A 12,674-nucleotide genomic window follows, 5' to 3' on the forward strand; every position below is an offset into this window, starting at 1 on the left:
ATCTCAGTTGACAGAGTCAGAAACATGCTTTTCATGGAGAAGTAATTATTCTTTGGTATTTGAATTATTCGTTGGTATTTGTTATTTGGTAATTGTTGCTCATGAAAATAATGCATTATATTGTTTAAAACAAACAAAAACACATAGTTTGTCATGAAAAGGAAACTAAAAAGCTTCACATACACATACATAAAAAATTAAGCATATATTTTATTTGTTGTATAATGTTTAGGGTTTCTTTATCTCCATATATATGTAAACATAAAGAGATGATAGACGTAACAAAACACAATAAAAGAAATTATTATCACATAAACCACTACAAATTATAAAACATTATTTACTTATTATCTAATTTACCTGATTACTGAACTTTTAAATAATAGAAAAGAAAAAGGTAAAAATAAAAATTCCAAATGATAAAAATAAACCCTGAAGAGCACTACCATTTTCTACCTCACAATCTACCTGGTACAATAGAGGAAGCAAAAATCTCTGGATTCCAGATTCAAAATCGATTGTTCAATAGTTAGTTTTTGCAAGGCAGCCAAACAAGACCTTAGCTCCTGTTAACTCCAGTTTTCATATCTGCTAAGCTTCATGCTTCTATCGTCAAGGTTGACATCTGCCTATGCTGTCAATGCTGTAAAATTGCTGTAGAGTGTTTCTTTAAAATAAATATAAAACTTTTTTTTGATATTTCCTTTGCCTCAGATTTTTTTATAAAGGTTGTATGAATGTAATTATCAGGACCACCACCACCATTACCACTCTTAATGGCATATTTTTCAAAATACAATCTATTCTGATACTACAAGCATAGTTGAACAAGAAGAAATGTAAAACTAACAAATAGTAGAAAGAACATATTATTATTCAGTAATAGCAAAGCAAACAAGCCAAAGACAAAAAGGTTTTCAAAACTTTAAATTTTATTAGCATAGCTTATTTATACAAATGATGGGCTTCACAATGATACTCTCATCAATACTGATATTTTATCAGTGCCTTTTTGTCTTGTTCACCAAAGTTTTCTTTTATCTTCCTCTTATTGATCTCCACTTCTTCCCAAATTTAAATGTTAAATAGTATTCTATAATCAAAATTAAAAATATTAAAGCTCATTTAGAATCAGTAGAAGAAACACATTTAAACAACTTCCCTTACCACATCAATCATTAAAGAGGCACTTGAAACAATATATAAAATTTAATTAGGCATAACTGAGGGCCAGAAATAAAAATAAACATACAATAAGCAGTCTCTTATTTAAAAAATTGGTCAGACATTCTGATGAGGAAAAAAGAGAAGAACTTAATAGAGAGAGTTCTGTTTCATAGTAACCTTACTATGCAGAGGTTACTCAATTGCTGAAATAGATGAGAAGAATAAGAAAATAATGCATTTAGTTTCTTCTTTTTTTTTTTTTTTTTAGTTTCTTATGAGAAAAATCAACTGTGGGAGTTTCTAGTTCGCAAACTTTCTGATTCTCCAAAGGTATTTGATTTTCTTCTTTGAATTTGATATCTTGAGAATTTTGATTTGAAGACAAATATTTTTTTATAGCTTTAAAATAATGAGGTCCTTTGAAGATACTATCCGATTTCTTAAATAGTCAATGCTACCATCTCAATATTATAATGACTTGTACTTTTTCCTTTGATGTAAAATTGAATTCCCCTTTAATGAAGCCAAGTGTTCAGGCTCTGTTTTTATTGTTCTGATGTTAAAAGTTAAACTTTACTTTAAGGATATCCATCATGTTTTTACAGTTTTAGCTCAAATTCACAGAAGTACTTTACTTTGGCCACACAGTTTCCATTCTAATGGAATTCCTTACCTCTTGTTGTTTCAGCTTGATGCTGGTCCCTGGTCACTATTCCCCACTATGGATTCATCCAACCTCCTTTTAAAAGCACCCAGCACATTTACTTGGCCAGAACCTAGATCCCAGAGTCATAGGAAGGCAGAAATAATATTCAACTGAAACCCCAAATCTGTTTGAGTTTCATAGAAATTTCACTTAAAGGACTATCATCTTTGACAAGGATCAGATTTGTTCATATGTTTAAGAGAATCTAAAATATTTCACCTTTATAATGTCTTCAACTCCTTGTCTTAGATTTTTGTTTCTGTGATAAAATATCATGACCAAAATCAGAGAAACAGGACTTATCTAAGTTTAAACTTCTAGGTCAGAATCCATCACTGCAAAAAGTCAGGGCAGGAACTCAAGGCAGTAACCTGGAGATAAAAGCTGAAGCAAAGGCAATGAACGTGTTCTTTCTGGCTTACTTTTCATGACTTTTTCAGCCTGTTTTCTTCTAGAATGTAGGAATAAAAGGTTGGCATTGATCTCTGTCCTTCCATATCAATCAGCAATGATGACAATTCACCACAGGCTTGCCACAGACAACTACTTAGGAGAATTTTTTCAATTGATATTCTCTGTTCCCATATTATTCTAGCTTTTGTCTTGTTGATATAAAGTTCCTTACTGTGTTACAATCAGCCTGCTTGTTAGACAGTAAATGATTTAAATTTACATAATTACCGAGCAATTACATTTTTATTTTATTCTGAATGCAAAATGCACAGGATTTTTAACTAAGATATGCGTTTTCAGAAAATAACAGATAGCTTAAAATTAAAATGTATGTTCTAAAAAATAATGAAATGTTGAGGCTTGAATAAAAATATATATACAGAAGAACTAAGTAGCATTTTAATGCCTTGGAATTGCCTAAGTAATTTTCATACATAATTAAATATAAATATAATTAACCAAAGAATATTAAACATTATATTATAATAAGATAAGAAAATCAAAAACAAAAAGGGAAACATATCAACAGGCACTGAGGAAATACAAAGAATCATTGGGTAATACTTTAAAAACCTGTTGTCCACAAAAATGGAAAATCTAAAAGAAATGTTCAATTTTTTTCCATAGGTAACACCGAAGTTAAACCAAGATCAGATAAACAATTTAAATAGTTTCATAACATGGAAAGAAATGAAGCAGTCATTAAAAACTTCCAAAATGGCTCATTGATATAACTGGTTGGCAAAGAATGTCTTTTATTCTTTGCAGCTCAGACACTGTTGCCATCATGAATAACACAGTAATGACCTGGATCAGGAAGTTCATGACAAACTGTCTTCTTCAGAGGAAACAGATGGTCTTCCATGTCCTTCACCCTGGGAAGGCAACAGTACCAAAGATAGAAATTAGATAAGAGCTGGCCCAAATGTATAAAACCATACCAGATGCCATCCTTGTATTTGGATTCAAAACCCACTTTGGTGGTGGCAACATGACCGGGTTTGGCATGATTTATGATTCTTTAGATTACGCAAAGGAGGATGAGCCTAAACAAAGACTTCCATGACCTGGCCTTTATGACAAGAAAAAGACATTCTGAAAACAATAAATGGAATGCAAGAACAGAATGAAGGTCAGAGGGACTGTAAAGGCCAATGCAGGTGCTAGTAAAAATCCAAAGGAGGATGTCTGTGGTGACATGATCTGCTGTGATGTGCACATTTCTAAGAAGATAAAAAAACTAAAAAGCTTGATAAAAAAGAAGTTTCCCAGCCCTGCACTCCCCAAAAGACCGTGGCTAGGCAATTTTAGCACAGATTAGAGTTCTATCATACCTTCAAAGAAGAATTAATGTCAATACTCTTCAAATTATTTTCACAAAATAGAATCAGAAGGAACATTGCCAAATGTATGAGGCTACAAGTATAGAACTATATAAAATTCACATTTTGTTTATTTATTGATTACAAGGTTGATGTTCAATATTGATTTAATATATTCATAATGTACAACATTAAGCAAAGAACATGACCTTATGTTCACTTAACCAGACTCCATGAAAGGATTGGGATATGTCAAGACCTACTCAGAATTTTGTCCTTCTACCACAGGTAAGCATGGCTCTCACCTTCTCTAAAGAAGCTTCATTATCCAGAAGACAGACTCTACTACAGATCCACAACTAGTCAAAATTCAGTAAGCATATGAGCACTGAGTGCCCAGCCAAAAGATATACAGTTATAGCAGAACTCCTACATCTGAGGTTCATAGAATATTGTCATCAAAGTGGCAGGAAGATTGTCATATCCAGAGGACCTATGTGTTTGCTGTGAGACAGTGTCCCTATATCTGACATGAATGCTGCATCTGTGAAATCTCAACAATGTGATTATCTAAGCAAGATCTGCATAATTGCTTTGCCAGTCAGCATGCCAACGCGGTTAGGAAAGTTTTCACAGGGCCCCAACCCTAGATGAAGTTAGTCAACAGCTACTGAGGGGAGGGGGGAATCAGTTTTCTCCAGGAACAAGTCCTAAGATGACTTATAAAACTTGCAGTGGTCAGTCTCAAACATGTGTACATCACAGTACATGAACTGGATTCATATATATATATATATATATATATATATAATTTTATATCTATAATTATATAACATATGCTGCAATTATAATCATAGAAAAACAGGCATTTCAGAAGTAGTTGGGCAGCAGACACAGGAGGAGTTGGTGGTAAGATAAGAAACAAAATACATTATATAAATACAGTACTCATTTTTACAATTGTCAAATAAATTTAATTTGAAAAGCAAACAAACAAACAAAAAACAAATAAGAACTCCCAAATTATAGGTGAGATGGACGAACAAACACAGGTGCTTGCTGTCAAATTGGAGAACCTGAGTTTGATTTCCAGGACCTATATAATGAAAGGAGAAAATTGACTCCCACAAGTTGTCCTCTGACCTCCACAAGTACATTGTGACAAACACACACACATACACACACACACACAAATCAAAAGCAAAACAATTTAAAATATATATAGTATAATATTGTTCATATAGACTATTAATCAGTAGAGCTCTGGATTTAATTCATTTTATATAATTGAAATATTTACCTTTACATCATGGCTTTTTATTTCTACCTCTTTCCAGTACTTGAAAATCTTATGGAATTATTTGCTCCTGTAGTTCCTCATAAAAATTTGATCAAATAATAATATTTCATTTATCTAATAGTTTTGAGGTTTTATATATTTTGATGTAGGAAAATAATCTTGTAACTGATACAAAATGAAAGCATAGAATACTTCAGGTAACTTTGATAATTAATTAAATGAAATGAGATTTCTGTGTTAAGCTCTTGAGATATGTAATAAATTTCATCTAGTAAAATTTATAAATATCCAGAGTAAATCAGAAAAATAACATGATGAGGTGAGAGCTATGTCTAGGAGTTTTGACCCTTGCCTGTAATTACAGCATTCAGGATCCTGTTACAAAAGGATTGTGAGTTGAAGGGCAGACCGGACTACATCAATCATGCTAGATTGAGCTCCATAGTGAGGCCATGAAGAGAAGAGAAAGAGAGACAATTACAAAAATGCAGACTAAAATATATTCTTATAATTGGATCACATACACTTTTTAGAGATTGATGTTTAAAAGCTTTCTCTCTATAAGGAGAAAAATACAAAATTCTTTGTCATTGTTATAATTATTTATTGGGTCACTTACAAATGACAGAGGCTAGAGATACATTCATGAACTAAACAAACCCTATCATTATTGAATTCACAATCTATAGAAGACATCTTATTTAGAGAAAGAAGTATCTGTTGTGTCAAATGCTATACACACAAGCAAGAAAATTCAAACTCCCAAAGAGGCAGGACAGGAACACGGGTGGAATGGACTTCAGTGTCTCTGGGGCTAGGTTGGGGTCAGCTGCTGGTAGTGATGGTGACAATGTTGGCTGTGATCCTGGAGATACTGCTGCTGTGGCTGGTACAGTTTATGTTTCGTTATTCTGTCTAAAAGATAGTATTTGGACAGAGAGTCAGAAGAAGCATGGAATTAGGCAAGACAGAGAGAAGAATACAAATCCACGCCTGAGTTGAATTTAACTTGCTTGGAAATAGAAAATGTGTTTATTGGCTTAGATTGGAGAGGACACATGCACACATTCACACATGCTTACAGAAAACTCATCTTCTTGTAAGTCTTTTCCTTTGTTCTTCCTTTGATAATAGCAGCATAATTGCTTAAGTTTACTACCATTGGAGTTTATACAACATCTTTTGCATACTGTGACCTCTTAGTCTTCTAGTTTTCATGGTGTTAGACCATGACTAAAATTAGAGAACAAACATCTACACAAACGTGTTGTATTTTTAGAAGTTAGACCCATAGCATCAATACTAGAATGGGGAGATAGAAAGACCTGGAGGTGATAACAGCTCCACAAGGAGAGGAACCAAAAAACTCTGGGCACAGGGGTCCTTTCTGATACTAATACTCCAACCAAGGACCATGCATGGAGATAACCTAGAACCCCGCACAAACGCAGCCCATGGCAGCTCAGTGTCCAAGTAGGTTTCTTAGTAATGGGAACATGGACTGTCTCTGACATGAACTCAGGGGCTGGTCTTTGATCACCAACCCTTGAGGGAGAGCAGCCTTACCAGGCCACTGAGGAAGACAATGCAGCCAGTCCTGAAGAGAAGTGATAGGCTAAGGTCAGAGGGAAGGGGAGGAGGATCTCCCCTATCAGTGGACTTGGAGAGGGGCACAGGAGGAGATGAGGGAGGGAGGGCAGGATTGGGAAATGATGAGGGAGGAGGCTACAGCTGGGAATACAAAGAGAATAAACTGTAATTTATAAAAAAATAATAAATTTAAAAAACAAAGTGAATAAACTGTAATAAATAAATCCATTTAATCATATCAACTTTAGGAATGCTCTAGGTAAATGATACATTTTTAAATTCTTTAACTGAATATTTATGTCTTTTGATAAAGCTAAAGAAATCCAATGAAAGTTCACAGGTCAATAACTGGCTTAACTCACATGTCTTATTTATGTGGAATAATCCGGATTAGCATAAATAACCATAAATTTTGAGCTCACCATTATATTTCATTAAATGGGACATTGCATTTTGAAATAAGAAATTTTAAAACAGGATTTTTAGCAAATTTACTATGACTTTTTTGTTAATTATGACTATCTGTGATGTCTATGTTCCTTTTAGTTTGACTTGCTTTAATTCATTCTGAACTTATCCTCATTGAAAAAGATAAGTCAAGACAATCTTAATGTTTTTTAGCTTGAATATCAAATTTAATAAGAACATGAGAAGGCTCACATAATTCTTTGTCCCTTTTCCTGAATTTAGGTATTTGTGAAATAAGATGCAAAGACATGGTTCTATAATCCTGGCAAATGAGCTCTGGATAGCTTTTTCTTTTCTCATAGGAAGCATGAGGGAAGTCCTCAGCTATAGCAGTATTAAAAGACCTTTGAATCTTTAATTTTTTTCCTTTTTTATTATACTTTATTACAATTTATTCAATTTGTATCCTGGCCATAGGTCCTTCTCTTGTCTCCTCCCAATCCCACCCTCCCTTCCTCTTTTCCCCCTGTGCCCCTCCCCTAATCCACTAATAAGGGAGGTCCTGCTGGCCTTCTATTCGATCCTAACCTATTATTATTAAGAACAGAATAATAGCTGCTCAGTTGTTGTGTTGTGAAGCCTATTATTAAATAAATATAAAAGAGTCTTAATTATTTGTGTGATAACCATGTTAAGAGAGAAACCTAGAAATAAACACTATATTAAAACATTAACACAAAAATGGTTGGTTAATCCTGGGACATTTGTGCAGCCATTGTATCACTGCATCCTGTAGGCAGGTCAATATTGTAGGTCACAGGGTTTGAAGGCAGGTGATATTGATGCTTGTCTTTCTCTTCCAGTAGTGTGCACAGCACCATGAATGCTAGTCAGTAAGGGCTGAAGGACAAATTAGTCTCCAGTTCAATTTCTGCTTGTTCAATGGCATATGTAAGCAGACATACCACTATAAACACATCTAATTTCATTTATATTTTCCATATAACATTTTCATTGATTTTTCTGGGATTTCACATCATGTACTCTTATCAAAATCCTCTCTAGTCCCTTCCTTTTTTTTTTTTCAGCCACCTTCTTGTGACATCACTTGATGGCTTTTGGCATAGTTGTGGAAAGGGAAGAACTCAGTTCTCTTTAAGGGGCAAGTAACTGATGCTCCAGGGAGAATACAGATAACTCAAAGTGGACCTGTTTACATAAAATCTACCAAAAACAGCATTGACAGCAAGATGCACTCATGATGCTGTGCATCCTGTGCGTTTGAAAAGTGTGATTCCATGTGTCCACCATCATAATAGCAACAAAAAACAAAAAAACAAACAAAAACAAAAAAAAATCCTCTTTGCCTTAAAAATTCTCTGTGTAGCCAACTGTGATAGTGCATGTCTTTAATCCAAGTACTCAGAAGCCTGAAACAGGAGGGTTTCTGTGAGTTCAAATGCACACTGGTCTACAGAGTGAATTTAAGGCTAGTTGGACCTACACTGTGAGGCATCAGCTTAAAAAATTCTTTGAGCTTTGATAGTCTGCAGAGCAGAGCCTTTCAGGTGGCAGGTTCCTAACTTGTTTCCTGTTTTCTTCTTCTTCTGATGTCCATCTTTTTTGTCTTTCAGTGTAGGGATTGAGCATTTTAGTCAGGGTCCTCCCTCTTGATTAGTTTCTTTAGATGTACAGATTTTAGTAGGTTTATCCTATATTATATGTCTATATGAGTGAGTATATACAATGTGTGTCTTTCTGCTTCTGGGACAGATCACTCAGGATGATCCTTTCCAGATCCCACCATTCACCTGCAAATTTCATGATTTCTTTATTTTTCATTGCTGACTAATATTCCATTGTGTAGATGTAGCACAATTTCTGCATCCATTCTTTAGTTGAGGGGCATCTGGGCTGTTTCCAGCTTCTGACTATTACAAATAAAGCTGCTACAAACATAGTTGAGCAAATGTGCTGAGACTTATGGCCAACTGTTGGGAGAGTGCATGGAATCTTATGAAAGAAGGGGGAAATAGCAAGATGTGGAGAGGACAGGAACTCCACAAGGAGGGCAACAAAATCAGAAAATTTGAACACAGGGGTCTTTCCAAATACTCATACTCCAACCAAGTACCATGCATAGAGATAACCTAGAACCCCTGCACAGATGTAGCCCATGGCAGTTCAGTGTCCAGGTGGGTTATATAGTAATGGGAAGAGGGACTGCCTCTGACATAAACTGATTGGCCTGCTCTTTGATCACCTCCTCTTGAGGGGGGAGCAGCCTTACCTGGCCACAGAGGATGACAGTGCAGCCACTCCTGATGAGATTTGATAGACTAAGATCAGAAGGAAGGCGAAGAGGACCTCCCCTATCAGTGGACTTGGGGAGGGGCATGTGTGAAGAAGGGGGATGGGATGGAAGGTGGGAGGGGAGGAGGAAGGGGTTTATGGGGGGATACAAAGTGAATAAAGTATAATTAATAAAAGTTTAAAAATTAAAAAACAACAAGAAAACCCAATAAAACAATAATAAGAATCATCATCATAAAAAAAAATCTTTGAGCCTCTCATGTCCCAGGACCACAGGTGAGTGTTGATTTTTTCCTTCTTCAATAAATTTTTCCTTGTCCACAGTCTCACATACTTGTGAACACATCCCATTTGAAACCTTTTAAAATTTAGCAGATTTTCAAAGTTCTGCTCTACTTGTGTTCTCCTTAATTATATATATATATATATATAGTGATATGAATAAATTTCATTTTCTTCTTTACCCTACCTTTACTTGTTCACTTTAAAAAAAAAAAAACTATCTTAGATTTGCAACTTCATGCTCTGACTTTATGTCCTTTGTTATTTGTGGAAAATACTTAGAAAACATCTCATCAAATATGTTATCTGTGTGATGTCTCTCCCTTTTTTCTTTTTCTGAGACTCTACTTGCTTACGTAGACTTTCATGTTTTTCATAGATCTTAATTGATTTTCTAGTTTGATTTTTCCCTAAATTTTTATCTTTTTGTTTCAGATGCAGTTGTGGTCTTTTTGCTTTGTACTTTTATTTGATTTATTGATATTCATAGAAATTTAATATTCTATATGTGCATATACATCTTATATAATTTTATAGGCTTATTTTTAATGTTTCTCCCTTGTATTGAAAATTGATTTTCTTATATAATACATACTGATTACAGTTTCCTCTCCCTCTCATCCTCTCCGTTCCTCTCCACATCCCCTCTCATTTTGACCCTCTCCCTTTCTGTCTCTCATTAGAAAAAGACAGGCTTCTGACAGATAACAGCAAAACAACTAAAAGGTGTAATACATATGCAGGGTACCTGGTGCAGACCAGGCTTACTTGATCAGTCTCTAAGAAGTCATATGCCCTGGTATGTTTATTTAGAATGACTCCTTTCCTTTCTGACCTCCAGCCCATCTGTCTCTAACCTCTCTCCTCCTTCTCTTTGACAGGGTTCTCTGAACTCTGAGGGAAAGGATCTATTTTAGAGCTGTATAACCCCAGGTGTCTTTCTCTGTGCGTACTGTGCCGCTGTAGGTCTTTATATTTGCTTGCATCTGCTTCAGGAGGAAGCTTATCTTATAATGGGTAAATGAGACACTGAACTATGAGTATAGCAGAATACCATTAGGAGTCATTTGATTACTATTTGTTTTTGTTGTTGTTTGTTTGTTGTTGTTTGTTTTTGTGTTTGTTTTTGTGTTTTTTTTCTGTAATTTTTTGTTTTGACCAGTAGTAATTCTGTTTTACCTAAGTCTCTGTTTTGTCTGCTCTCTGGTTCTTGGTCATCTCAGTAGTGTCAGGTATAGGATCTATCCTGTGGAGTGGGCCTTAAGTCCAAGAAGATATTGGTTGGTTACTCTCATAAGCTTTGTACCACCATTGCCCTAACAGACATGATTATGTTTTCATTAAGCCTTTCTCAGAGTTTTCAAATCTATTCATGAGACATAGTCTCTCTCTCCAGTCTTGCTATCTTCATACATCTAAATGATGTAGCTGAATTCTACCTAGCTGTGGTTCTTGCCCAACCACCATACTAAACACTGTGTTTTCTAATGTACAGTGTGGGGCTTCCTTAGCATTAATTCCTCTCTTGCCCTTCTCTACTATTCTCTTTGAGAGACATTTTTACCCCATAGTAATTGCTACTATTACTCCTGTCCTAAAAGACACAGTCTTCTAGTGGCATAGGGTTTGAACCAGACATTATTATCTGATATAGTCATTTGCTTTTGGTTACTGTGACAAAACACTCCAACCAAAAGCAATTCAAGTGACAAAGGAGTTTATTTGACTTACACTGCAAGGTCACAATGCATGGTTGATGTAGGTGGGGATAGTAACTCAAGCCTGCTCTCAAAGCCAACCTGTAGAGGAACACTGCTTGCTGCCTTAATCGCTGGCTCATGACAGCTAGTCCTCTTACACAGCCAGCTGCCAGGAATGGTGCTACCTACAATGAGCAGAACTTCCCACATCATCAACCAGGACATCCTCTCACCTACATGACCCCAGTCAACTGTATCTTAGAAATTCCTCAGTTGAGGCTCCCTTAAATATCTCTAAGCTGTGTCAAGTTGATAGCTAAAGTTAACTGGGATACTGGCTCCAAGCAGCTCATTAAACACATGGCAGTGTTTGCATAATATACTTTCAGTCATTAATAGGTTAATAGCCAAAATATGTAGTATATTCTTATCTCCTGTAGTTAAGAAATGTTTTTTTTTTAAAATCTAGCTTTCTTCTTCTAGAATAATGAAAAACGTTATAGAAAGCTTTCAACTTTTCTTTTATTATATGATTAATTTTAGTGTCAGCAATTAATCTGTACACTCTGTTCCCATAAAATGTAAAGCTGATTCAATTATATTACTAATTGTCATTTGTTAATGCTCAGGTGACCATCAGGAAATTGGTCTTCCAGAGAATTTCATTCATGAAATCTGTGATGTAAATATTTAGGCCACTGGAAATGGTAAATTTCTAAATGACATCTTAATTTTTTCTCAAACCTGTTAGTTTTCTTATATTATGTGAAAGCAATCTTCCATCAGAAAGTAGTTTATCAGGCCTGGAAACATGCTTATCAATTATTCCTTTGCCCAGTTTTTAAATTATAAGAAAAAATAAACACACTTTTGTAGAATAATAATTAATTAAGTTGTTGTCTGTAATATACAACCTTAAATATATATTGAACTAAGTGTATAAAAGCCTAATGTGAGGTATAATGGAAATTATAAGAAGAATTAATGGACACAAAAATATTCACAGTTTTTCTACTAGTATGGGTAACATTCTATATAATGATATACACACAGTAGAAGTGAGTTGATAAACTCAGCTATTTGGTATCTGGTACTTGGCTTTACATTTGATGCTTCTTTTCATGTCTGAGTTGTTTGCCACATGTTAGAATGTGAGCATCCATGGGGCTAATATTCGACATAATTTAAGAAACTAGAAAGAATATGAGGGAAATAAAATTGTAGAAGTAGGAAGTATCACGGAAAATTTTAACAGCTAGAAGGATCTCAATATTCAGTGTATAAGTTTTCCTAAAGTCTTGGCAAAAACCAGTGGCATTCAGTATAAGCAGCATGGCTTATCAGGAACACTACTGGGCCTTAGTCTAATACCCAAATGCCAGGGATTAACATTTGAGTCCAATTATCTTAAGGCCCCTGAAGCAAACTCAAAA

General features: G+C 34.9%; 1 pseudogene; it reads left to right on the forward strand.

Annotated features, from left to right (window-relative positions):
• The first annotated feature begins 3,113 nt into the window (after positions 1-3,113).
• LOC110544884 (small ribosomal subunit protein eS24-like) lies at positions 3,114-3,647 on the forward strand (annotated as a pseudogene).
• The last annotated feature ends 9,027 nt before the right edge of the window (positions 3,648-12,674 follow it).

Source organism: Meriones unguiculatus, chromosome 2, assembly GCF_030254825.1.
Source record: "Meriones unguiculatus strain TT.TT164.6M chromosome 2, Bangor_MerUng_6.1, whole genome shotgun sequence".
NCBI lineage: Eukaryota > Metazoa > Chordata > Mammalia > Rodentia > Muridae > Meriones > Meriones unguiculatus.